Here is a 26,433-nt window from a genome sequence, read left to right on the forward strand (position 1 = left end):
TTTCTACAGATTCACTACCGATCACATGACTTGTTTCTCCTTCTAGGAGTGCAAAATAATCAGCTACATCTAAATGCATGAAGTCTAAATTATCTTCAGAAATAAAATTTGCTTCAGCATTTTTCTCTGTCTTCTTCAGGGAGGCTTGATATAGCTCAACCAGGTGCTTTGGCGTACGACATGTACGTGACTAATGCCCTTTTCCTCCACATCTATAGCATGCATTTTCTGGCTTTGCTTCTTGTACTGCTTCATGCTTTTGTTCCTTCCTTTTCCACTGCTGGTGGTGAGGAGGGTTCTTTGGTGCATTGTTATTACAACGATTAGAGTTTTCTCTCCGACCACGGCCATGACCATGACTGGGGCCACGTCCTCTTCCACGCTTAGCTTGGTGGAAGTTCGTCTCATTCACTTCAGGGAATGGACAAGAACCAGTAGGTCGGCTTTCATGATTTTTCACTAATAGCCCATTATGTTGCTCGGCTACAAGAAGATGTGAGATAAGTTCAGAATACTTTTTAAATCCCATCTCTCGATATTGCTGCTGCAGGAGCATATTCGAGGCATGAAAAGTGATAAAAGTTTTCTACAACATATCATGATCAGTAATATTATCACCAAATAGTTTCAATTGGAAAATAATTCTGAACATAGTAGAATTATACTCACTGATAGATTTAAAATCTTGTAGCCTTAGATGAGTCCAATCATAACGTGCCTGTGGAAGAGCGACCATCTTCAGGTGGTCATATCTATCTTTCAAATTATTCCACAGTATGACTGGATCTTTAACAGTAAGATATTCCATTTTCAGGCCCTCATCAAGGTGATGGCGTAGGAATATCATTGCTTTGGCACGGTCTTGGTTTGATGCCTGATTTTTATCTTTGATGGTGTCTGCCAGACCCATCGCATCAAGATGAATTTCGGCATCAAGCACCCAAGACATGTAGCTTTTGCCCGATATATCCAGGGCTACAAACTCAAGTTTAGAAAGATTTGACATTATTTAGAAAAAAAAAGTTCGTACCTCTGATACTTTCAAAGTATTTTCTCGAGATGGTAGAGTCTCGTGCTGATAACGTGTTATAAAATAAAAACTGTAAAGTAAAGACAAGTATAGAGAGAAACTGATATATTATTCAAACTTCAAACTTATGTACTTAATGAACTGAAAACTATTCTATTTATAGAATAAAGGAAGCAGCCGCGAGACTTTTCAGGAAGCAGCTGCAAGGCTTTTCTTTAGCTGCTTGTAAGTTGTCTGCATGAGCTGCTTGCAACTTGCCTGTTTAATAAGAAGCTGCTGCAAATCATTTCATTGAGCTGCTTGCAACCTGCTTGCATCAGCTGCTTGTAGATAAACTTCAACAGAGTACTAAATGGATAATCTTCTTCAGGAAGATTATCTATAGCGGAGTAATAAATGAACATCCACAATATAATTATTTTCATAACAATATTCAAATTTTAGAAAAATCCAGTCCCTTCTTAGTTGTTGTACGACACTTACAATCCTTAATTTGAGTTTTTCCTTACAATAATTTAACTCATTTGTCTAATTTACCTTATTAAAGTATTAAACTATTTTAATTAATTTAAATCCATATCTTCTTCAAAATTCCTTTTAGAATAAATACCTAAACTCTAACAATTCACGCCAATTTTTGCTTTCATGATTCTTATAAAATTACTAATTTTCTTTATTGAAAATAAAAATAAAGAATGAGTCTTTTGCATTGCACAGTGTGCGGTCATTCCTTTCACGAGTAAATTCAATTTTAATGGCGATAGTCGGCAGATCCAATCCTCTCCCCGTCGTTCTTCTCTGTATGTGTGGGTTGGTGTGTGTTCCTGCGAGACCCAGATTTCCGACGACATGAGCACCACCAGTATGATTTCCGGACAGATTCGGCATCACTGGTGGTCACCTCCTCAACTGGACCTATCACATCCGACTTCTAGCCACCGCCGACGTGAACCAGCAAGGAGTGGCAGCAGCGGTTCAACTCCGGCCAACTTTCCGACGACCGTCATTCAAGGGTTCTTTACTGCCGATGAGTGGCAGCAGCGGCTCGACTACAATCCAGGTTCTATCTTTTTTGCCTTTAGGGATGGCAATGGGCGGTGTGGGACGGTGCCGGTTTGAGCGTCAGCGGGTTTAAGAGTTAGCGGTTACGGGGCGCGGGTTCAAATTTTAAATTAAAAAAATCACGTGGGAGCCGGTTGGGAGATTCAAGTTTTTGAACTAAATGATCTCTTCAACCCAAAATACTAAGTGGCTATACAATAAATGATTTGACTTTTGAAATTGTTAGAAGTTTTGAACGTAAACAAAATTAAAATGAACTGTCATATTCTTAACTGTTATGGAGTTTTAAAAATCTTTACTGTTTTTTTTCATCTTTTTGTATTACTCCTCATTTTTGTTTGCTGGTGGAATTCAATTTAAATTTCATATGGAAAAAATTTCTGTCTTTTATTTTCTGAATCACTTATAATTATTATCATATATAATAGCACTACTTCGTGCTATTTAATTGTTGAAATAATCTGAAGCCATATATGGCTTGAGAGACAAATAAACAGCAAACCTTCTAAGTTTGAAATATATGAATCGAAAATTTAGCTTGTAAAGGGCGATCTATTTTTCTTGTAACAATCATCTTTTAAAAGGAAAAGAGAGAATTTTTATTTTAAAAAAATTGCGGGACGGGTGAACGCAGGTGGAGTGTAGGGCGGATCAATGCGGATTTAAATCCTATGCGGGGCGGGGCAAAATTGTACGGGTTCAGACAGAACCCGCCTCGCACCGCCAAACATTCTTACTTGCCTTGCCTTGTTATATTTTGTTTATCATTTAAAGCGTTTATCTTTGTTGTACATTCCGTTTTAGGTATACTATATTAGAACTTGTTGCTTTGTTCCTAGTGTGTTATTGTTTTGTTATATTCTACTAGTAGTGCGCGATTAATATTAAAAAATATTAATTAAATTAAATTGTGATCGAGTTTGTTTGAATAAATTAGATCGTATTGTTTTAATAAATTTCAGTTGTCGTCTTATTTGTCAATGTGATATACCCAATAATAAAACTGCTATTAAATTAAAGGGACTCATTGAATAAATTTTTTGTTATATATTTTTCTTTATTCTATTATCTAGTGTTTAGTATTTTTACATTGTTAATATAAATTTTTATTAGCATATTACTTTGCTTAGTATTTTTACATTTTTATTATATTATTGTCAGTAGTATTATCTGAATTTTAATGAAAAAAATTTCTATTAAATTAAAGGGATTTATATAGTCATCGAATAACTTTTTGTTATGTATTTGTTTTATTATATTATCCAATATTTAATATAATTGCATTGTTAAATATAAAATTTTATTAACATATTACTTTGTTTAATATTCTTGTATACTATTTTTTTTTTATAATATAATAGAATATATGCATATTTTATTTTTTGAATTTTATCCTATTGTTCTTAATAGTATTATCTAAATTTTAATGAATAAAATCTCTATTAAATTAAAGAGAGTTGCATAGTCATTGGATAATTTTTTTTGTTCAAAAACAATAACCAATAACTAATTATTAACTAAATAACTAAATATTAACTACTTATGTCATGTGATTTTTTTCTAGGCTGTCATGTGACTTAAGGAGAAGACTTTTTCCTCTTTTATTATAATATATAGATTTTCGATATATTCGGTTAAAACCTGTTGCTTTGTTCCTAGTGTATTCTTGTTTTGTACATTCCATTTTCGATATGTTGCTTTGTTCCTATCGTGTTCTTTATTAGTCGTTGTGCTCTAATTGTAGTTAATCTGTTTAGCTCACTTGTATTTGTTTGCTTGCTGACCTTTTTAGCATCCTTTGGGGTATTTAATCTCACATTCATTACTGTTACTATCATTCCTAGTTCATTAAATGTGTCCCTACTTCTGTGCCTTTTAGTTTCGGACCTCAAGGAGGATTTGGATGAGGCTTTTCATAGGAGGAGATTTTATGTCACGACCCCAATTTTTCTCTGTAGAATAACGTGACGGCACTCAGTCTCTAATACTAGGTAAGCCTAACACTTAATGAATTAATAGAAGAAATCAACCATCAAACGAAGAATATGAGATAAAAATCTTATACACAATTTCAATTCCCAAAACCGGTAGTACAAGTCATAAGCTCTACTGAGTTTGCTACAAAAACATCTAAATATAACTGTTTGAAAATAGAGATAAATAATGCAAGTACAATAACACAAGGTGACTCTGAGGCTTGTGAATGCAGTAGCAGGTTTACCTTGAGTCTCCAGAGCAAGATCCGTACATCTAGCTAGCGATCGATTGACTCTGAATTATCTATATCTGCACAAAAATTTACAGAAGTGTAGTATGAGTACACCACAACGGTTCCCAGTAAGTATCAAGACTAATCTCAGTGGAGTAGTGACGAGGGACAGTCAAGACACCTACTAGACTAAATAACCTGGACAAGTATAAGTGCAGAACTAGCAGAGTACGATATCTCTACAGAACTACGCATAATGACAACAATAATACAGTGCTTTCAATAGGAAATAGAAGCAACAATTTGCAGTGTGATACCACAAGTAATAACACAATATCGTAAGCTGGGCATAGTTTAAATCCGGTAAAAACAAATAAAGCAAACACAAGTAGCAACTTGATAAGAATAACCGCTTTCGCACCAGGTTTATTCAATAATCCCCACGAGGTACCAAACCTCAAAACTCACACCATTCACGGGTCCCAATTCATGAACCGTAATCACTTGGCATCTTGTGCTCTCATTAAAATCGATAACTGTACGGACGACTCACGTGCCAATAGAACCAATCTCACATATAAGACAAGCAGACGGAGGACGTACAAATGATCGGTAGCATCAGTGTTCATCTTCTTAAACCAATAGGGTGATAAAGTACGTGTATGCTTGTGCAAGTGTTCTATCACAGTCCAGGCCAACGAATAAGAGTAGGGGCAATGAGCGACACATAAGAAACGATCCCCACAATTTGCACCAAGTAAAACTCACACAGGTTAGACACGCCACTACACAAATATCAACAACAACAAAGCCCCCAGGCCATCACACGTCATCACAAATCAATTCTCGACATAGCCCACCTTGTCTCGCCACATAATAAAGTAAATGCCCGCCTTGTCTCACCGCACGCGCATAATAGTATTCCACCTTGTCTCCCCACATGCGCAAACCCACATATATAGCCCACATTGCCATGCCGCATGTGCCAATATCAATAGTAACAATAGCACGACAGAAACCTTGTGCAAACACCCGAACAAAACCTCCCAACAATAGCACGTGCCAACAACACAATATTACAATAGAATGACTTTCACAACATGTGCCCATACTACACAACATTTCATCTAAACAGAGTCAATACCACAACCACACATAGCCCTCAGCTCAACAGACTGAGTACAACAACAACAACAATATCACGAGAATACAACAAGTAAATCAACTCAAGAGCTATGGATCATAAAGAAACGGTAGAACGAGCTCACAAAGAATAAACACAATAGGGAATACTAGTCACAATAAGAATGGCTCAACAAGGGAGAAATAATATGTAACAAATTATTCTAAATAAGGATGAGGCAACTACGATAAAGGATAACTAAACTTCATTTAGGGTTGAGCAATTACGAAGAGATGCAACAAATTTAATTAAGGATAAGCAACGAAAAAGATAATCATAACCTCAAATAGGGATAGACAATTATAGAAAAGATAATAATAATTCCAATTAAAGATAAGCAATTAGGAAAGGATATCATGGCAATCAAAGAGGCAACAACTTCAGTTAAGGCACACAATAGTCAAATAGGCAATAAGGGTTAAACATGAAGCAATTAATTCCAATTAAGACACGTAGAGGTGAAATAGTAAATGAAGAACTTAACATAACAAAACAACTTCATATTTAATGAACATAAGAACCTAAGAGCCCTAAAAGGTCAACTTTCCACAATAAGCCCAAGCACGTACTCGTCACCTCACGTACACGGACTTCACATGACCCAATTAGCACCAAAGGCTTAGTTCCTAAGGGGTAGTTTCTCCCCCCCCCTCCCCCACAAAGTTATGCAAGATACTTAGCTCAAACCACGCTCAATCAATCAATTAGTAAACCTTTTCCCTCGATTTCCAACTACGAACGACTTGAATCTAGCCAAAAATAATTCATACTATAATTATAACTATAGGAAACTAATTTAAATAATAAACTACTGATCTTAAATAAGGATTGAAAAATCGCTCCAAAAAGTCGACCCAAGCCCGCGTCTCGGAACCAGACCAAAATTATAAAAATCGAACACCCATTCGATATCGAGTTCAACCATACCAAAATTATCAATTTCTGACCTCAATTCGTCCTTCAAATCATATTTTACATTTTGAAATATTTTATAAATTTCCAACTTAATTCACTAATTAAATGATGAAAATAGTAATGGATTCATAAAATATAACAAGATTCGGGTAGAGAACACTTACCCCAATGAGTTGCTTGAAGAACCCACAAACAATCTCCCAAAATCGAGATCTAGAACTCAGAATATGTTAAAAATATCAACCCTCGACATATAAGTGCTCTGCCCAGCGCCCTTCGCATTTGCGAGCAGGAAAGTCGCACATGCGGCCTCGCATTTGCGAGCAAACGTTTGCGTCTACGAACTCAACTTACCAGGCCTAGGTCCGTATCGACAAACAATATAGCCGCACCAGCGACACCGCAGAAGCGCCAAAAGGAGCGCAGAAGCGAACCACTTCGCATGTGCGATCACTGGACCGCAAAAGCGGTCTTCGCACCTGCATGCCAGCCTCCGCAGAAGCGAGCGAGCTCCCAGGCCACTATGATCATAGATGCGACCAAGCTCACGCATAAGTGGAGCCGCACATGCGCTCCAAAACGTTGCAGGTGCGAAGCACTAGAACTAGACCTGATCACAAGCATGAAAATCATCCGAAACTAGTCTGAAACACACTCGGACCCCCGGGACCCTGATACCTCGTCCAAGCATAAAAACAAGTTCCATAACCTAATACGGACCCGCTCGAGGTCTCAAATCACATCAAACAATGTTAGAACTACGAATCACACCATGAATCGAACTTATGAAATTTCGAATATTCCAACTTCTAAAACCCATGCCGAAGCATACCAAATCAACCCGGAACGACGTCAAATTTTGCATGCAAGTACCAAATGACATAACGAAGCTAATCCAACTCTCAGAATCGCATTCCGAACTCGATATTCAACTCTTGGTCAGATCCCTCAACCTTCCAAAAACTTTAACTTTTCAATTTTCGCCGAAATGTTTCAAATTACCCTACGGGCCTCCAAATTTAAATCCGGACACACACCTAAGTCCAAAATCACCATACGAAACTATTGGAACCATAAAAATTCTATTTCGGAGTCGTCTACACATAAGTCAAATTTTGGTCAACTATTACCGCTTAAGTTTCTAAAACACGAATCCTTATTCCACATCAATCCTGAATCACCCGAAGTCCAAACTCGACTATACATGCACGTCATAACACATAATACGGAGCTGCTCGAGACCTTACGCAGCTGAACAGAGCGCTAATTCTCAAAATGATCAATCAGGTCGTTACATTTTAATGGCCACATTGGGGCGACATCTGGGGGCTACGATGACGCGCATGGCGGCTTTGGTTTTAGAGTTAGAAATGGAGGTCAAACTTCACTACTGAATTTTGCTAAGGCTTTTGATTTGGTGATAACTAACTCATGTTTCCCAAAGAAGGAGGAGCACTTGGTCACCTTTCAGAGTTCGATGGCCAGGACCCAGAATGATTATCTACTCTTCAGGAAGTCTGATAAAGGCATGTGCGCAGACTGCAAGGTCATCCTGAGTGAGAACCTCATGACTCAACATAGGCTTTTGGTTGTGGACTTGGAGATCATGAGGAAGCGGAGAAAGAGGATTGTGTTTGGTCTACCTAGGATCAAGTGGGGAGCTTTGACAAAAGACAGAGCAGGAAAAGAGGACGAATAGGGAGCGGTATAAGATATCTAAGAAGGTAACGAAGTTAGCGGTCACTGCGGCCAAGACTGCTACGTTTGAACGCTTGTACGAAGAAATTAGAGGCAAAAAAGGGGATAAGAAGTTGTACAGACTAGCCAAGGTGCGAGAAAAGAAGTCTTGTGACCTGGACCAAGTGAAGTTCCTCAAGGACGAGGAAGGCAAAGTTTTGTTGGATGAGGCACTTATTCGCCGAAGATGGCAGGCATACTTTCATAAACTCTTGAACGAAGATGAGGGTAGGAATATTGAGCTAGGTGAATTAGAACACTATGAGAGTCGTCGAGACTTTGGGAATTATAGGCGCATAAAAGTCAAGGAGGTTGAGGAGGATCATAACTATTTCTAAAAACTAGTTCGGATTTATGCCGGGACGTTCGACTACAGAAGCTATCCATCTTGTTAGGAGGTTGATGGAGCAGTATAAGAAGAGGAAGAGGGATTTACATATGGTGTTTATCGACTTAGAGAATGCTTACGATAAAGTACCGAAGGAGGTTCTGTGGAGATGTTTGGAGGCTAGAGGTGTTCCTATTGCATATATTAGGGCTATTAAGGATATGTATGATGAAGCTAAGACTCAAGTGAGGACCGTGAGAGGGGACTCGAAACATTTCCCAGTTATGATGGGGTTGCACCAGGGGTCAGCCATCAACCAATTTCTATTTGCCATGGCGATCAACGCTCTGACGCGCCACATTCAAGGGGAGATGCCGTGGTGCATGTTATTTGTATATGACATTGTACTGATTGAGGAGACACAATACAATATTAACGAGAGGTTAGAGTTTTGGAGGCAGACCCTAGAGTCTAAAAGATTTCAAGTTGAGCAGGACTAAGACGGAATACTTGGAGTGCAAGTTCAGTGGTGCGACTCAGGTAGTGGATCGACGAGGATGTTACATATCGTATTGGGGCGGGGTGGATGAAATGAAGGCTCACTTATGGTATTTTGTGTGATAAGAATGTGCTACCAAAACTTAAAGGTAAGTTCTATAGAGCGGTGGTCATATTGGCTATGTTGTATGGGGCGGAGTGTTGGCTAGTCAAGAACTCCCATATTCATAAAATAAAGGTAGCTGAAATAAGGATGTTGAGATGAATATACGGGCAAACTAGGTTAAATAGAACTAGAAATGAAGTTATTCGGGAGAATGTGGGCATAGACCCTGTGGAGGACAAGATGCGAGAGGCGAGACTTAGGTGGTTCGGGCATGTGATAAGAAGAGACACATATGCTCCGGCGAGGAGGTGCGAGAGGTTGGCCCTGGAGGGCCTGAGGAGAGGTAGAGGCAGGCCAAAGAAGTATTTGGGAGAGGTTGAAAGCATTTAAATTTTATCGAATTTAAATCGATAAAGTAATGCATGTTTTAAATATTAGTCCAAATAAATTTATTGGGCTAATATAATTGGATTAGTTATATAAGTCCAACATATATGGATTAAATAAATAAGTCTTAATCTATTGGGCTAGCCCATTTAATTGGGTTAAAGTGATGAGCCCATTTCATTAAGCCCAAGATGTCATCTTCCTAGAGGCCCAATTTGGTGCCACGTGTCAAATGACATGGCGCATCAAGTCAAGCAAAAGAGCCAATAGGATTGTGCCACGTGTCAAAATGACAAGACATGCAAAAGTCAAATTAAAGGGCCAATGAAATCGCGTCATGTGTGCAAGTGACATATTTTGGCCAATCAAATGCGGCCTTGTCACACTTCAATTTGATTGGTCGGAAAGAGTTTGTTCTTATCATAACTTTTCTCTCCCACAACTATAAACAAGGGTCTTCATAACTCAGAAAATAGACCAGAAGTGATAACAAGAAGCAAGAGGGAGCTCGTGGATCAAACGCTGCAGATTTCTCTAAATCTACAAGCATTCAAGTGTTGTAAGAGGACAAGCATTGGCAGATTTCTTGGCAGATCATCTGATACCTGATGACTGGGAGCTAACTAACGAACTGCCTGATGAGGACGCATTGGTCATTGAAGTTCAACCTCCATGGGAGATGTACTTTGATGGTGTTGCGCATCGCGGAGGAGCTGGTGCTGGCATAGTATTTGTCACATCCCAAGATGAAGTCTTGCCCTACTCATTCACCTTGACACAACTCTGTTCGAACATTGTTGCTGAGTATCAAGCATTAATACTTGGGCTTGAAATGGCTGTTGATATGAAGCAGTTCCAGTTGCAAGTCTTTGGTGACTCCCAATTGGTGATCAACTAACTTTTAGGTAGTTACGAGGTCAAGAAACCTGAACTACACCCATATCATGATTAGTAATGGGGTGGGTCGGTGACGTGACTATTCAACATGTGCTAAGGAAAACAAACAAGAAGGCTGATGCTTTAGCTGCCATAGCTTCATCGTTAACCCTACCTAATCAAGCTTAAGTTACTGTCTGCCAAAAATGGCTGAAGGTGAAAAAAATGATCTCAAGCATCTTGTCGTTGTTTCTGAAGCTGAGAAAGAAGAATGGCGATAATCCATTATCGACTACTTAAGCTATGGGATACTTCCAGAAAATCTGAGAAGAAGGACTGAAATTCATTGTCGTGCACCTCGCTTCCTTTACTACAAAGATACTTTATATAGAAGGTCGTTCGAGGGAGTGCTCTTGCGATGCTTAGGGGAATAAGAATCACTCTAAGCTCTGCAAGAGGCACATTCTGGGGTATGTGGGTCACACTAGTCTGGACCAAAGCTCCACTTTCATATAAAAAGGATGGGATATTATTGGCCAACGATGTTGAAAGATTACTTGGACTACGCTCGAAGATGCAAGGCTTTCCAATTTCATGCAAATTTTATTCATCAGCCTCATGAAGTGTTACATCTGACTGTTGCGTCCTGGTCGTTTGACGCTTGGGGATTAGATGTTGTTGGGCCACTGCCAAAGTCCTCTGATGGGCACGTATACATCTTGGTTGCAACTGACTACTTCTCGAAATGGGCTGAAGTTGTTGCTCTTAAGGAAGTAAAGAAGGAAAATGTTGCAAGTTTCATCCGAGTAAATATTATCCATCGCTTTGGCAGACATTTACTTGGATAATAACTTGTCCAACACCAAATGAGTTTTGAAAACTTTGCACTGCATTTAAAACTTTGTCCCACATCGATATTTAGCTCTCAATAGCTGCCTTTTGATATCTATAAATATCGTACTTCATTCCATTAGTACCAATTCCAGCGCTTACAAATTGCTTTGAGTCTACTTTTGACGACTTGGAGGCATTGACGCGAAGGTAATTTCTTCCTCTTTTCTTGTGTTTTCTTTTTTTTTTTCCTACTATGTTGTCTCCTTTTTTCTTTTTAGAAGTAACTTCATCAAACTACAAAGTACTTTTAAAAGTTCGAGACGATGACCTTTAAAAGTTCGCGATGACGACCTTTAAATTTGCAACGAAGACCCATAAAAGTTCGCGAAGAAGACCTTTAAAATTTATGGAGAAGACCTAAAAAAATTTGCGCAAAGATCCTTAAAAGCTCACGGTCATGATCTTTAAAACTTTTAAGGGTCTTCGCCACAAATTTTTAAAAGTCTTCATCGCGCGCTTTTTAAAAGTCTTCATCGCGTGTTTTTAAAAGTCTTCACCGCGAACTTTTAAAGGTCTTCACTGTGAACTTTTAACGATAATGACCGCGAACTTTTAAGGGTCTTGGCCGCATATTTTTAAAAGTCTTCATCATGCGCTTTTAAAAGTCTTCATCGCGAACTTTTAAAGGTCTTCACTGTGAACTTTTAAAGATCGTGACCGTGAGCTTTTAAGAATTTTTGCGCGAATTTTTATGGGTCTTCTCCACAAAATTTAAAGGTCTTTTTCGCGAACTTTTATGGGTCTTCACCGCAAATTTAAAGGTCGTTATCGCGAACTTTTAAAGGTCATCGTCTCGAACTTTTAAAAGTACTTTATAGTTTGATGAAGTTACTTCTAAAAAGAAAAAAAGAGATAATAGAGTAAAAAAAACACAAGAAATTCGCGTCAATGCCTCAAAGTCATCAAAAGTAGACTCAAAGCAATTTGCAAGTGCTGAAATTGGTACTAATGGAATGAAGGGTGTACGGTATTTATAGATTTCAAAAGGCGGCTATTGAGAGCTAAAGATCGATGTGGGATAAAGTTTTAAAGGCATTGCAAAGTTTTCAAAACTCATTTGGTGTTGGACAAGTTATTATATAAGTAAATGTCTGCCAAAGCAGTTTGACTTCTAGTATGATTTGTTTAAAGTCAAAGTAGAATACAAAGGAGTGTCCTACATGGATTGAGAGGCTTATCTTTGGCGGTTTCATTCAGTAATATATCAATGTAAAGCAATCGATCAACGAAAGCTAATGTCAAGATTTTTATAGTAAGTTGATCACGTGAAATTCCATGGAAAGGCTCGCATTTAAATTCTAATTCTTCTTAAGTTACATTGTAACGCGAAAAGATCAAAATGAAGTAATAATTGGTGAGAAGTCAATCAAAATGAAGTAATAATTACTTTTTATATACTTTAAGTCTCGTCTTAAAAACTCGATAAATTTATACCTCGACAAGCCTTGAAGTAGGGGGCATTTGTAAGCATTTCAATTTTATCGAATTTAAATCGATAAAATAATGCGAACTTTGTTTTAAATATATTAGTCCAAATAAATTTATTGGGCTAATATAATTGGATTAGTTATATAAGTCCAACGTATATGGATTAAATAAATAAATCTTAATCCATTGGGCTAGCCCATTTAATTGGGCTAAAGTGATGAGCCCAATTCATTAAGCTCAAGATGCCATCTTCCTAGAGGTCCAGTTTGGTGCCACGTGTCAAATGATGTGGCGCGCCAAATCAAACAGAAGAGCCAATAGGATTGTGCCACGTGTCAAAATGACTAGGCATGCCAAGTCAAATCAAAGGGCCAATGAAATCGCGCCACTTGTGCAAGTGACATGTTCTGGCCAATCAAATACGGCCTTGTCACGCTTCAATTTGATTGGTCGGAAAGAGTTTGTTCTTATCATAACTCTTCATTCCCACAACTATAAATAAGGGTCTTCATAACTCAGAAAAGAGACCAGAAGTGATAACAAGAAGCAAGAGGGAGCTCGTGGATCAAATGCTGCAGATTTCTCTAAAAGCTACAAGCATTCAAGTGTTCTAAGGATTAAAAGATCAAGACGAAGATTCAAGAACAAGCTGCAAGTCCTTAGATTAAAAATACGTAAAGATCAAGATCAGGCCTCAAGCACTTGGATTATAATAAAATAAAATTCAAGATTAAGGTCGAAGATTTTTTTATTTACTGTTGAAAAGTAAAATCAGATGATTCATAGAGATTGTAACACTCATATTATTTGAAATTAAATACTACGATTGTTGCAATATTTTCGGTCTTGATTTTATTTTCTCGACGTAATTTATTATCTATAGAGGTGACTAGGCAGGATATGGCGTTGCTCCAACTTACCGATGACATGACCATGGATAGGAATGTATGGAGTTGAGAATAAAGGTAAAAAGTTAGGATAGGTAGTCGAGCGTTGTCCTGTCTGTGTCTTTTCGTATCCCTTGATTTCTGTTATTACTTGTTGTTGTTTTCGTTTTGGCTTTCTGATTACAGTACTTAATGTTAGTTTTGTATTTTTGCTCTGGTTTGTATTTTTGCTCTGGTTTTCCGATTGATATGCTTGTTGTTGTCTTTCTTTTATCTTTTTCAAGCCGAGGGTCTACCGGAAATAATCTCTCTATCTTCTTGAAAGTAGGGGTAAGGTCTGTGTACACTCTACTCTCCCAAACTCTACTAGTGAAATTATACTGGATTATTATTGTTGTTGTATATGCCATATTTGAGAAATAGACCCAGTCGACATGATGATAGATGCAATATCAATCTTTTTGCACTACCTTTTTTCATATTCAATCAACCAATAAAGGCGGTCCAAAATATAGTCCGAAAGGACTTTTGGCTAGACGGAGTTACAGTAGTTACCCCGAGATTCAACCTTATTATAAGAAAGTATACATTATATTACCGACTTACATTCAAGATCCATCAGTGAAAGTTTTAGTTTTGTTGGACAGTTGGTTTGTGGATACATATGGGCATAAGCTTGTTTATCCTAGATTTTCAGAGTGGTTTAAAGAATTTATAAGTGTTACTTAATATTTAATATGATTTTCATCATTTTCTAATAATTAGTTATACGTATTTTTAAAATCCTAAATTTTATTTAACTTTCTATAAGTTCATAATCCAGCTAATATTGTAAATGATCCATTTTTGCGTGATATTGCTTGAAAATCTGACCATAAAGTTAGAAAGATGTCAAAGTACTCTCACAATGAGTACAAGTTTCATACAGAAGAATGGTTTAAGGGCAAGAAAACCAATAATAGTGGAGTGTGGATGAAAGGTGATGAGGAAGTTATTGTTACGGTGTGCTTAGGATATCTTAGAGCTCGAGTATAGTGTTGGTTTGCCGGAAAAAAAGAGTTGGTACTCATTTGATGTGAAAGGTATGATCCAACACCTGTAATAAAATCAAACCTAAGTGATTTTTTCTTCTTCTTATTTTAGTAATAGTTAACATTTTTAGATAACTAAACAACTATTATCCAAACCGTTTGAAGAGCTCATCGTTGGGCAAAATGCTAGAATAATATATAGTACTAATAGCAATAATGCATATAAGGAGTAACATTATAGATAACTAGACACTTGTAATCCAAACCGTTTGAGAGACCATTGTTGCAAAATGCTACAAATAATGTTATTGAATAATGTGACTAAAACTGTACGAATAATTTTCGTGCTGATTCTACGTGGAGATTTTCTTTTTGTTCTATGAATATATGTTTCCACTTATAAATATTCACAGTTCAATGCTGTTCAAGGACACTACTACTATTTCAACCTTTCGGGGGTCTAGCATTATTACTCCCCTAAGAATCTGTTTTACATTCCTTTTAACATTTTGGTGAATAAAGTTACTCGACACTGATAGGAGATTACAATAAGCATTATTATTAACATTTTAAAAGTTTAAAAATTTAACTAAAAGAATGCGATTTGTACTGAATTTGTGTATCCATTTCTCTAATATGTCTATATAAATAAATTGGTTTTCTCTTTCAAACTTTTTCCTTCTTTTACAACCTTTCGCAAAATACTCTTTCTTCAATTTCCTATTCAAAAGATCAAGTTCTACAATTTTTGCCTTTCAATATATTTCTTCACTATTTGCTTAGTGTAGAAATTTATAGTCTTGTCATATCTTCTAAAACTATTTGCATAGAATCCCTGATCAATCTCGTGAAGGAGAGGGAACAAATATTACTTTAGGAAAGTGTTCCATTCAATTATGTGTTTGTTGTTCATATTTTTATAGTACTTCCCCCATTTCAATTTAGATGACACATTTCGTTTATCGAGAGTCAAATTGTGTTAAGTTTGACCAATATTTTAAAATATTTTTTTATTATATTAATATGAGAAAAATTATAATTTAAAGTACTTTTCGTATAGTTTTTAAATATTTAAATTTTAATTTTAAAATATTGAGTTGAGCTCAAAGTTTAGTCAAATTAATTTTCGATAAGCGAAATATATCATCTGAATTAAAACGGGGAAAGTAATAATTACTCAATACCTGTATTGATGGGACGTAGCAAATACGAGATAAGATAGATAAGTTGCGCAAATTTATCCCAACATCATCGTCGTAACAAAAGATTGGACCACGGACACTTCTATGAAATATATGCCTTCACCCAACTTTTGAATCAATTCGTCACTTCAATTGACAAAACGATTTAATAACACTATCCCACGTGCAATGCCTGAATTATTTTCTATTTCTGATATGATAAAGGTTGGAAGGTTCATCTTTTGCAAGCTTTGTCCCCTAATTAATTTTCTGTTGGGACCTTAAATTAGAAGATAACGTCACTATAAACACAATTTTGTTAAATTAGAACATAACGGTTAATTAGTCACAAGTTTGTTAGTACTATAAATAAGAAGTAGCACTTGAGCCCAGAACAACAGACTAAAGCCCCTATAGTTTCCCATACTTTGACATCAATAGCTTCAAAACCAGCAGCAGCACAAAACAATAGCCCAGTGCGTCGCACTAATGCTTTTTCCTGTCAGACCACAAAAAAATATTCAGTCTCTGAACTTTGAAAATTTCTGACAAAAATTTGCACTAATGCGTCGCACAGTGCCTCGCACTAGTGCATTTCTTCAGCAGTTGCTTCTTCCTTGAATTTTGACGTCAAGAATTGATCCTCGACTCCCGAACACGATCCCGACTTAATATCTTGGGCTTTTACTCAGACTTTAAGGCTCCATATAGCTCGAATTAGTTCCATAACATCTACATAACTCATAATCACTCTTACAATGCATAAAACACACAATATGTGCAAAACACTAGCGTTTAAAGCTCAAACACAATAAAAATGCAGTAAATTAGAGTGCGATAAACGACTAAAATACGCAATTATAGCCTACCATCACCGAACAATTTCACTCAAACAACAGGTAAATTAAGATTCCATTTTCGACCCAGTTCTGAAAATAATAAATCTCGAGTCACCTATTGTAGACTCAGAATCAGAACTGTTCAGAATCAATGAAGAAAATGTGATTGTAGCTGGCTATGTTTTGTTTTATCCTAGCTATTCAGGTTACTTTGAGAAACCTGATTTCTTCACTGAGAATATGTACATTAGAGAATGCTATAGGCGGTGTGGTTTCGGAAAAATGTTGTTTTCTACTGTTTGCTAAGAAGAAAGATGAAGATAAGCTTGAATAGAAGTTAGAACTTCTCAATTTGTAACTAGTCTTGCTAATTAGAAGTCTCATTTTCGAATTATTCAGTGGTGGAAGATTTTGTTCCAGTAATGTTAACTTACTAATTATCATTATTCGGTTTAAATAACCAGGGTTTGCTTGTATTTTAAGGCTTTACTTTTTATCTCAGAATAATATTTACTTTGAAAAAGGATGTGATGATTTACGGATTATGAATTCATGTCCGCTATAAAAGTTACATGTGATTTACTTTAAGTAGACCGAATAATGTAAAATTTAGTTAGTGTATATTATAAATACTTATTATTGCATATCATTTTAACTTGATGGTATATAAAAAGGTTCGCACTATTCACGCACATAACTTTAATGACTGCAACTTTTGGTTATAATGTGTTAATAATTTCTATTGCTTAGTAGATTTTCAGTAATGAACAATACAAAAAGCAATATGGATAGAGCAGTGGTGAACAACACAAGTCCAAGAATATTGGGGGATTTGCAGTCGTACCCTATATTTGTGCCACCTTTTAATTTGTACCCTATTTTTTAAAATTATTGATTTGGTAGCCATTTCACAAAAAAATCATAATAATATGACAATTACACCCCTGACAAAAGATATAAAATGATCTCCTCCTCTCGTCTCAGCAACTTTATAAAAAAATCAGAAACTTGTCCAGATTCATCTTCAAAGTCACACTTGCATGGAATTGTTTCAACTTGAAGTTAAAACTTCATGCTAATACATGCTGAAGTTATTTATCCTGCAGTCTACAATTTTGCCATGAATTTTATCCGAAACTTCAGTCTAAATATGTTGAAGTTATTTAGTTCATTTGCTAAAACTTCACATTAAACATGCTGAAGTTATTTAGTTCATTTGCTAAAATTTCAGACTAAACATGCTTAAGTTATTTAGTTCATTTGCTAAAATTTCAGACTAAACATGCTTAAGTTATTTAGTTCATTTGCTAAAACATCATACTAAACATGCTTAAGTTATTTAGTTCATTTACTAAAATTTCAAACTAAACATGCTTAAGTTTTTTAATTTATTTGCTAAAATTTCAGACTAAACATGCTTAAGTTTTTGTGTTGTAGTATGTAATTTTCTAATGAGTTTTTGTTAATGCTTATTGAAGTTATTTAGTTTATTTGCTAAAACTTCAGACAAAACATGCTGAAGTTATTTAGTTCATTTGCTAAAACTTCAGACTAAACATGCTGAAGTTTTGTAACGCAGTCTACAGTTTTGTCGTGAGTTTTATCCGAAACTTCAGTCTAAATAAGCTGAAATATTTTAGTTTATTTGCTAAAACTTCAGCCTAAATATGCTTAAATTTTTGTCCTGCAGTTTATCAATAGTCTTTTATTAAAGAAGGGCAAAGTCGTCTTTTTAAAATGCTTTTAACAAAAAAAATGGGTATGGATACAAATGAAAAAATAAAACGGGTATAAGTTAAAAAGGGGCGACCAAATAGGACGCCCATGCAATTTTTACAAGAATATTAGTAGTTGTTGCTCATGGCCCATCACTAGCTAGAGGCAATTGTAAGCCTTGCTTCTCCATTGTTACAATGTGAGAGCAGCCCTATAATTCTGTGCCTATTAATAATGAAAATTATTTGTATAATAAAATCATAATCTGATTTGATGATGCTTTTTTTTCCAAAAAAGAAAACTAAATTTTACATGTCAATTTGCATAATAAAATTAGAATGACAGATGCATGCTTTTTTTTTTCCTAAAAGAAAACTAAAATTCTGACCCATCATATGCATATATTTTTAATTATTTCGCACATGTACATATAATTATTTCGCACATGTACATATAATTCGTAGGGACGAAAACCACTACGAAGCTCACCCGAGCCCCTGGGCCCCACTCCAAACATTCATACAAGTATATAAACTTCATATGAACTCGCTCGTGGGCTCAAAACACCAAAATTATATCAAGAATCAAGAATTACACGTCAAAACTCAAAGATTTCAAAATTCATAACTTTTATTTTTTCCCCGAGAACTCCAACCAAACATGCATACTAGTCCAAAATCATCATACGATTCCTACGGGAATCATCAAAACACTGATCCGAGGTCTTTTACCAAGATTATTGATCGTGGTCAACTCTAACAACTTTTAAATTCAAAAAACAAGTTTTCTTTGAAAAATCAAACTTAAACTTTCTAAAACTCAAAATGGACCATGCACGCAAGTCATAAATTATCAAATAACACTATGTAAGTTCTCAAATAACAAAATAGGAAGTTAGAACTCAAAACGACCTATTATGTCGTTACATACATAATACGTAGGATAGTGGCGTATTATATACATAATGGAGAAGAATATAGTGGGTATTACTCCTTTAAGACTTCTACTGGTCCCATATTTTCTGAAGAAATCAACAAGAAGCACCAAATTTTCTGATAATAATTTGAGAAAACTATCCTCTATAGCCCCTCAAAATTTTAACAGCCCATGTTTTTCCCCATTGACACGAAATGGACCTCCGGCCCAAATATATTACATTTAATAGCCCGAAATATCTATTTCGTATATTTTTGGTATATTGACAGTCTATTTTATATATTTTCTGTATAGTGATAGTCTATTTTGTATAAATTATTGTATAGTGACAGTCTATTTAGTATATATTTTGTATAGTGACAGTCTATTGTATATAAAATGTATAGTGACAGCCTATTTAGTATATTTTTGTATAGTGACAGTCTATTTTATATATTTTTTGTATAGTGACAGTCTATTTTGTATATATTTTGTATAGTGACAGTCTATTTAGTATATTTTTTTGTATAATGACAGTCTATTTGTATATATTTTGTATAGTGACAGTCCTATACAATTCCTCTTGCTTTCTTTTGTTTCTAGCTGGTTGTAATAGATTTGCCTACAACCTTGAATTAATGTGAACCTCATTGGTTAAGGTATAGAAGCTACATACAGAATTGAGAAAGATGACATGTACAACATTGGCATCATAAATCAAAACTCTAAAGATGTCATACTGCTCATGAATGTGAACATTTCATCAACAATGTACAACATAAAGAAAGCAAAGAGTATTTGTTCGACAAACAATGGACCTTGTCGCCTCAATGTGTCATACCCTTTTACCCAATATGTTGTGCTGGCAACACATGATACTGTAAGTACCCAACTAGTATATTTTTACAAAACCTAGAAAAAGACCTAATAGGAGAATACAACTTCCTCCTACAATAGGAGGAAGAGTTTTTGAAGCTCAAACACCGGCGACCCTCCATTAAATCCGGCAACTCTTTCTTCTCATTTCATTTACTGTTTTTGGGGCTTTTGATATAATAAAAATCTAGATCTAAAAGATGGTTTGCTTGTTATTTGGATTTTGGCAGGCCGGTATATAGCTTTTTCGGCCACTGCTGCGATTGGTGAAGTTTTCTGGCTAAACCATTTTGGGCTGAAAATTATTTCTCCAGTGAATCTGTGTTTGTACTTATGGGTCAGATGTATAATTCGGTGGCTAGCCGTTATAATTGATTTTGGACTATAAAATGCATATTGTAATTTGTGGCTAGCGGCTGATATTAGTTTCTAGCGGATGGCTAGTTATGATTTTTCCTCTTATAATTTTGACACTTAATAGTTTTAAGATTTATGAGCCCAATAATAATAAATAGTCCATCACCTATTAATCAACATCTCAAATAACTTCAAACTTGATAGAAAGCTTTAGGCGTGCTTAAATTAATCATATATTGTCTTTGATATTTATATGTTCACGTAACATAGTCATGACCCTTAATAAAAGGTAAAGTACGTATTCTTGCGACTTAACCAAATGACACAAAATACATTAATAGTTACAGTTGTCTTTGATTATGTACATCTTCACGTGACATAACCATGACACCCAAAGAGACGAGGAAACATTCGCGTGACTTGTTAAGTATTTTAAGATAGGCTCCAAAAATCAATCAATAATCAAGCGGATCATAAGCAATCATTAAGATTAATAAAATATAGAAAATATCCAAAAATTAATTTAAGTCATGAAGATAAGTTGATAAAGCAATTTTGCTAGAAATACGGGGAGTGTCTCACACCTTTCCCTTGGTCAAACTTTCTTATTTGGTCTTACGTGTTCACAGACAATAAAAATGAAGTCTAACCTTTCTTCTTGCAAAATTCACAGAATTTAGTATAGTTTCTCGTTGGTTTCTGATATCCACCAGATTATTGAAGGTTATTAGATTGAAAATTACTATGCTGAAAATTTGATTGAAAACCACCAGCCCTTGAGGTAAACAGAGCAATTGACTCATAATTCTCAGAGCGAACAGAATCTTAGACCTAAAATTTCATGTTGTAGCGGCTATGGATCTCTAATTTTCGTCACTGATCATAAACATTGAGTATGTCTTACTGACTGAAGGCAAAGAATATATCATTAATATTTGACTTCGTTCTTGGGAATATGAGTCACTTAATTCCATATTAAATTGATACAACTTTTGCCTTCTCATATGAACAACATAATCACAATCACACAGCGCTGGGACTAATGCCTCAAACTGATGCCAAAGGTCCTTCATTTTTGTGTAATACACAGAGACATGTGGGAAGTATCTTGGTAAAGAGTTGTAATTTTCTTGTGTAGATTGTAAGACCTAGATCCATTAACTAATAATAAGTTGAACTTTTCCCGTAGGTCTTCCCATCAGGGGCGAAGCTACAGTGTAGCAAGGGTGGTCAACTGACCACCCTTCGTCGGAAGATGTAAGAAAATTAACACTGTGTATATAGGTAAAATTTTAAATTTACATGTATGTAATACATATTGAACACCCTTACAACAATGAAGAATCATAGCTCAGTGGCAAAGGGTGGTCAAGAGGGCCACATGGTCTCGGGTTTGAGCTCCACTCTCCACAATTTTTATTTTTCTTGTTCAAGTTTGAACACCCTTGAAATATTTTCTAACTTCGCCACTGCTTCCCATACTGCATGCCCATCAGATCCAAACACAACTCCTCCAATAATTAAGATGTGGAGTTGCAACATTGTTCCCATAAGATTTGGACTAATAATTAAGATGTTGTATTATCTTATGTATAATTAATACATAGAAAATCATGGTATTAGTAATACCAAGGCTATTAATGTATATATTAGCATGGTTAAAGACAAAATTATCCTTAAAGTCTCATAAAGCTAAAGAATATGGAGGGTATTTTTGTAAACAACTAATTTTCTTAAAAAATATGCAATGCATTTTAATCTTTTAATACACCACACCAAACATTGGATACGAAATAATATCTGCATAACTAATGTTTGTATTACTAATCCATGCATTACAAAAATATCTTACTCAACATTATTCTTATATACCCTACCAAACGACCCCTTAATGTACTCAAGTCTCCTGGGCTTAGCTAATGTCCATGGTGGCCCAATATCTAGCTCCTCAGAATAGAAGTTGCATGATTGGACCAATTAAATACTGGTCGCTAAAATGGGTTAACAACCGAAAAATATATATTTTTTATATATTTATATTCTGTATGTTATATACAAAAATTATACAAATTTTATATATATTTTTTCGGCTACCGAATATAAATAGTTTTTGGCGCAGACTAAAAGTGAAAAAAGCCCTATTGTTTTGGAGTTGATAGAGGAAACAATTATCCTTGAGAAAACATATTTATAAATTCCTTTATTTCAATTTACGTGTCTTAATTACTTTCTTTTTAATTCGGTTTAATAAAGAATATCGTACTTTTAATATTTAGTAAGTTTCTCAAGTCTAATATTTTTATTTTATCCTTAATAATAGTCATATAGGCAAGACATGACATGTTTAAGATCACAAAATTACAAAAGAATTTTTTGTGTGCACCCCTTTAGTTAAAGACCGCAAGTTGCAATTCTTTTTTATGTTTTCAAACTTCATACTTAAATCAAACTAAACTACATTAAATGATAGTGAATCCCGTGAAAACTGTCTTATCACTGTAGTAGGTTAAGGATAAGGTGGTGAGTTTGTACTACTTGTTGAGCAAAATCTCAAAATGTAAATTGTAATAATAGGAACAGAAAAGTTTGAAAAATTTATTGGATGCAAGGCGCTTCTATGAAACAAGAACTAAAACTTGCATTGACTTTTGCTAAATGAATTAATATAAAGGCAACAAATTAAGGAAATGAACCACAAGTTACAAATAATTAAGATCGTACTTCACCTACTAATCAGCAAATAAAAGTAACAAAGCAAAAACAGTAAAAAGTTGATCATTTGCAAGTGAAGACTAGGGAAAAGTGGCATCTCTAAGGAGTTGGGAATAAATGTTGCTTATGTAATTGTCGTTATGGGCCTTCTCCGTGTCAATGTGTTTACCATGTAGAGCCATTAGTAAGCAAATATTTATATAAACAATATTACTTTTGTTTTATTTCATATATAGCACATTCATTTACATATATAGCATATCTCAAAATTGATACATTACCATCGGTCTTTATTTTTTAAAACATTCAAGGGATAATGTATTAGAGATTAAAAGTCTCCCATATTTCACCAAAATTTCAAAATTATAGTGATTATTTCTACTAATCTCTCCATCACAACGAATCCAAAATCTCACTCTTTTCGTTCCTTCTCTCATCAACGAAGGCAAAATCTTACCTAAAAATATTTCCTCTTCCCTTCTTATCGTAAACTGCAAATTACATGGCAAATCACTGAATATAAGATGTATATAGCAGCTTTCTTTGTATACTAATGTATTAATATACATGGTATAATTTTATTAAGTTATAATATTATATATATATCTCGTAAAATATTTTTTTTAGAGAAATACAATGTATATAATGTTATTAAGGTATAACATTATATATAACTAGTATAATGATATTTCAAGAAATACTAATGTAATAATATACCTTTGATCTTTTTAATAAGAAAGTACTCCCTGGTATAATAATTATATAAAATTACATTGTTTATAATGTATATATACCTCAAATATACATTATATTTTTCATGAAACATATGTATTTTATTTTTTCAAAATATAAAGATGTATACTTTCGCTAGAGTTTATGTTGTATAAAAAGGTACTAGTACTCTTTTTTCTAGTAAAAAGATCCATATATGGAAAGTATAAAATCCGTTATGGAATGAATTAGTTTCCAACGAAAATAGGAAAAGATATTATCATTTAAATATGTTAAGGATTATATATACTAGTAATGTATATTCATATATAACATTACTATTCATCATGTATTCAATAATTATACAACACAATATATTATTAAAGTTAATATATTATAAGTATAACAATTAGAGTTAAAAGCAGTTAATGAGAGCAGGTAATGCATTAATTGAGGGGGAGAAAGTTGTGGGAATGATTGTTTCAGCATTATAGGGTTGTGTTAGAAATGTAGTTAATTATGTGTCATATTTGTTAATTACTACATATTTAGCCACTCCAAAAAATAATTAGCCGATAAAATATATATTTTTTGTATACATATTTATTATATAAATATAATATATATATTTTATATATTTTTTGGATAGCGAATATAATTAGTTCCAATCGACCGACCAAATTTTATATTTTGTTCCTGTTCTTTCCTTTTAGCTTTTTATAATTTCCTGATAATCTATAGTAGTTTCAAATGCTAATTTTTACGTGGGCGATATTTCATAATATAAAAATGCCGAAAACAAGGAAGGGCAATTTGTTCTTGAACCAGGGCCGGCTGGAGGGTAAGGCTGCTCAAACCATTGTCTTGGGCCCCAAATTCTAGAGGGCCCACAAAAATATTATACTATATTATTATGTAGAAAAATTACTATATTATTATGTAGAAAAATTAACCCAAATAGCCGTTCATCCAACTATTTAAATAAAAAATAGTCGATGAAGGTATAACATATGCATAATTTATGTATTATATATGAATAATTATGTGTAATCAATGTATAATCTATATATATGACCAGAAAACGTAAATAGTGAATATGACCGGCTATTTGTGTAAAGATCCCTATTATGTATTAGTATATATCTTATGCGATTACTCTTAAGAGTCCAAATTTTAATATTTGGTTAAGAATGCACAGATGAGTGAGTAAAGAGCGATAAATCACCGTCTTGTTAGTAGTATATTTATTTTCCTCTTCCGTTCTAATTTTTTCTCCTTTCACATGACTTTGAGATTTCGCTTTCCAATTTCAAGCTCTGTTTTTTTGATTTAGCTACTTTCTAATGTTTAATTGACCCATTAATCAGAACAGGAGATCTTTTGTGTCTTACTGTTACATGAATTTTGTGAAATAGGCCTCTTAATACAATTTGATTTTAGGCCATTAACTTCGTTGAGCCGCCCCTCTCTTGAATAATATTAGTCTGCTGATAAGAAAGTGAAGTTAGATTAGGCCGGCGGCCAAGAGTAACCTTGAAAAACTTTATATACGTGCTTCTTCCCACTGGTCATTGGCCTGCAGTACTCTCGAACAGATTCAGATCCATGATTTAAATTTTATAGATTCAATATATATTTAAGATTTTTAGTATTGAACTTATTATATTTTTAAAGTTATAGCTTCATATCTATTATTTATTGTAAATTTAATAAATTTTTATATATAAATTATATTTCACGTTTGAAAGTTATGGGTGCAATTGAACTCATCACTTTAACACTACATCCGTCACTGCTCTCAAGCACATTTTGTGTACATAATACGAATATATTTCCCCTATATATTTCCAACTTCGAGTAATTTGATGATTGTAATTTTAGTTCCACGTCCTAGTAGATTTTTAATGAAAATACGCAATATATGACATAAGTGAGTCCACGTTTCTTCTAATTGGACGCGGAGGCTTGAGGGGGTCGGGCGAGGGGGGGGGGGGGGTCAATTTTTTTATTAGTCAAAGAGGGGTGGGTAGTAAGTTGGTAGGTTGGATGGTTTGACCGATTTCCAAAGTGATCATAGGTCAAAGAGGTCTAATATTCGAAATCACTAGTCAGATTAATTTAAATTTGTATTAAAAAAAATTATAATGAAAAATCATTTTTATTAAAAATTTACCATTAATTAAATTTGTAATTTAAAATATATAATTAAAGGTGAAAAGAGTTTATTCATTAAATCATATTACAAGGTGGAAAGAGAGCCTTGCATTAATAGTAAAGTTATTTTCGTGTGATCAATAGGTTCGAGCTATGAAATCAATCGTTGATACTTACATTAGAATATGTTACGTATATTACGCTTCCATTGGGGTGCGATTTTTTTAGATCCTGTATGATTTAAATTATTTTTATATATTAATTTAGAATTGCTATACGACTTATAAATTTCAAATGGTGATTTCGGTGTCTCACTTGTTTACATTCTTAGCCAAGTTGTTACTCCAAAAATTCTTCATTTTGCCAGCTTGGCAATTCGTGTTTCTTCCAAGTTTCATTGG

General features: G+C 34.5%; 1 long non-coding RNA gene across 3 annotated transcripts in view; it reads left to right on the forward strand.

Annotated features, from left to right (window-relative positions):
* Positions 1-3,141, forward strand: part of LOC107810244 (uncharacterized) — a 31,191-nt gene extending 28,050 nt beyond the window's left edge. The window contains exons 3-4 of one of the 3 annotated variants that reach the window (XR_012699176.1): positions 140-182; positions 1,748-3,141. This is a non-coding gene — a long non-coding RNA (uncharacterized LOC107810244). The remainder of the gene's footprint in view (positions 1-139; positions 183-1,747) is intronic. The other 2 variants (XR_012699175.1, XR_012699177.1) reach the window with 2 other exon arrangements.
* The last annotated feature ends 23,292 nt before the right edge of the window (positions 3,142-26,433 follow it).

This window comes from Nicotiana tabacum, chromosome 15, assembly GCF_000715075.1.
Source record: "Nicotiana tabacum cultivar K326 chromosome 15, ASM71507v2, whole genome shotgun sequence".
Classification (NCBI taxonomy): domain Eukaryota; kingdom Viridiplantae; phylum Streptophyta; class Magnoliopsida; order Solanales; family Solanaceae; genus Nicotiana; species Nicotiana tabacum.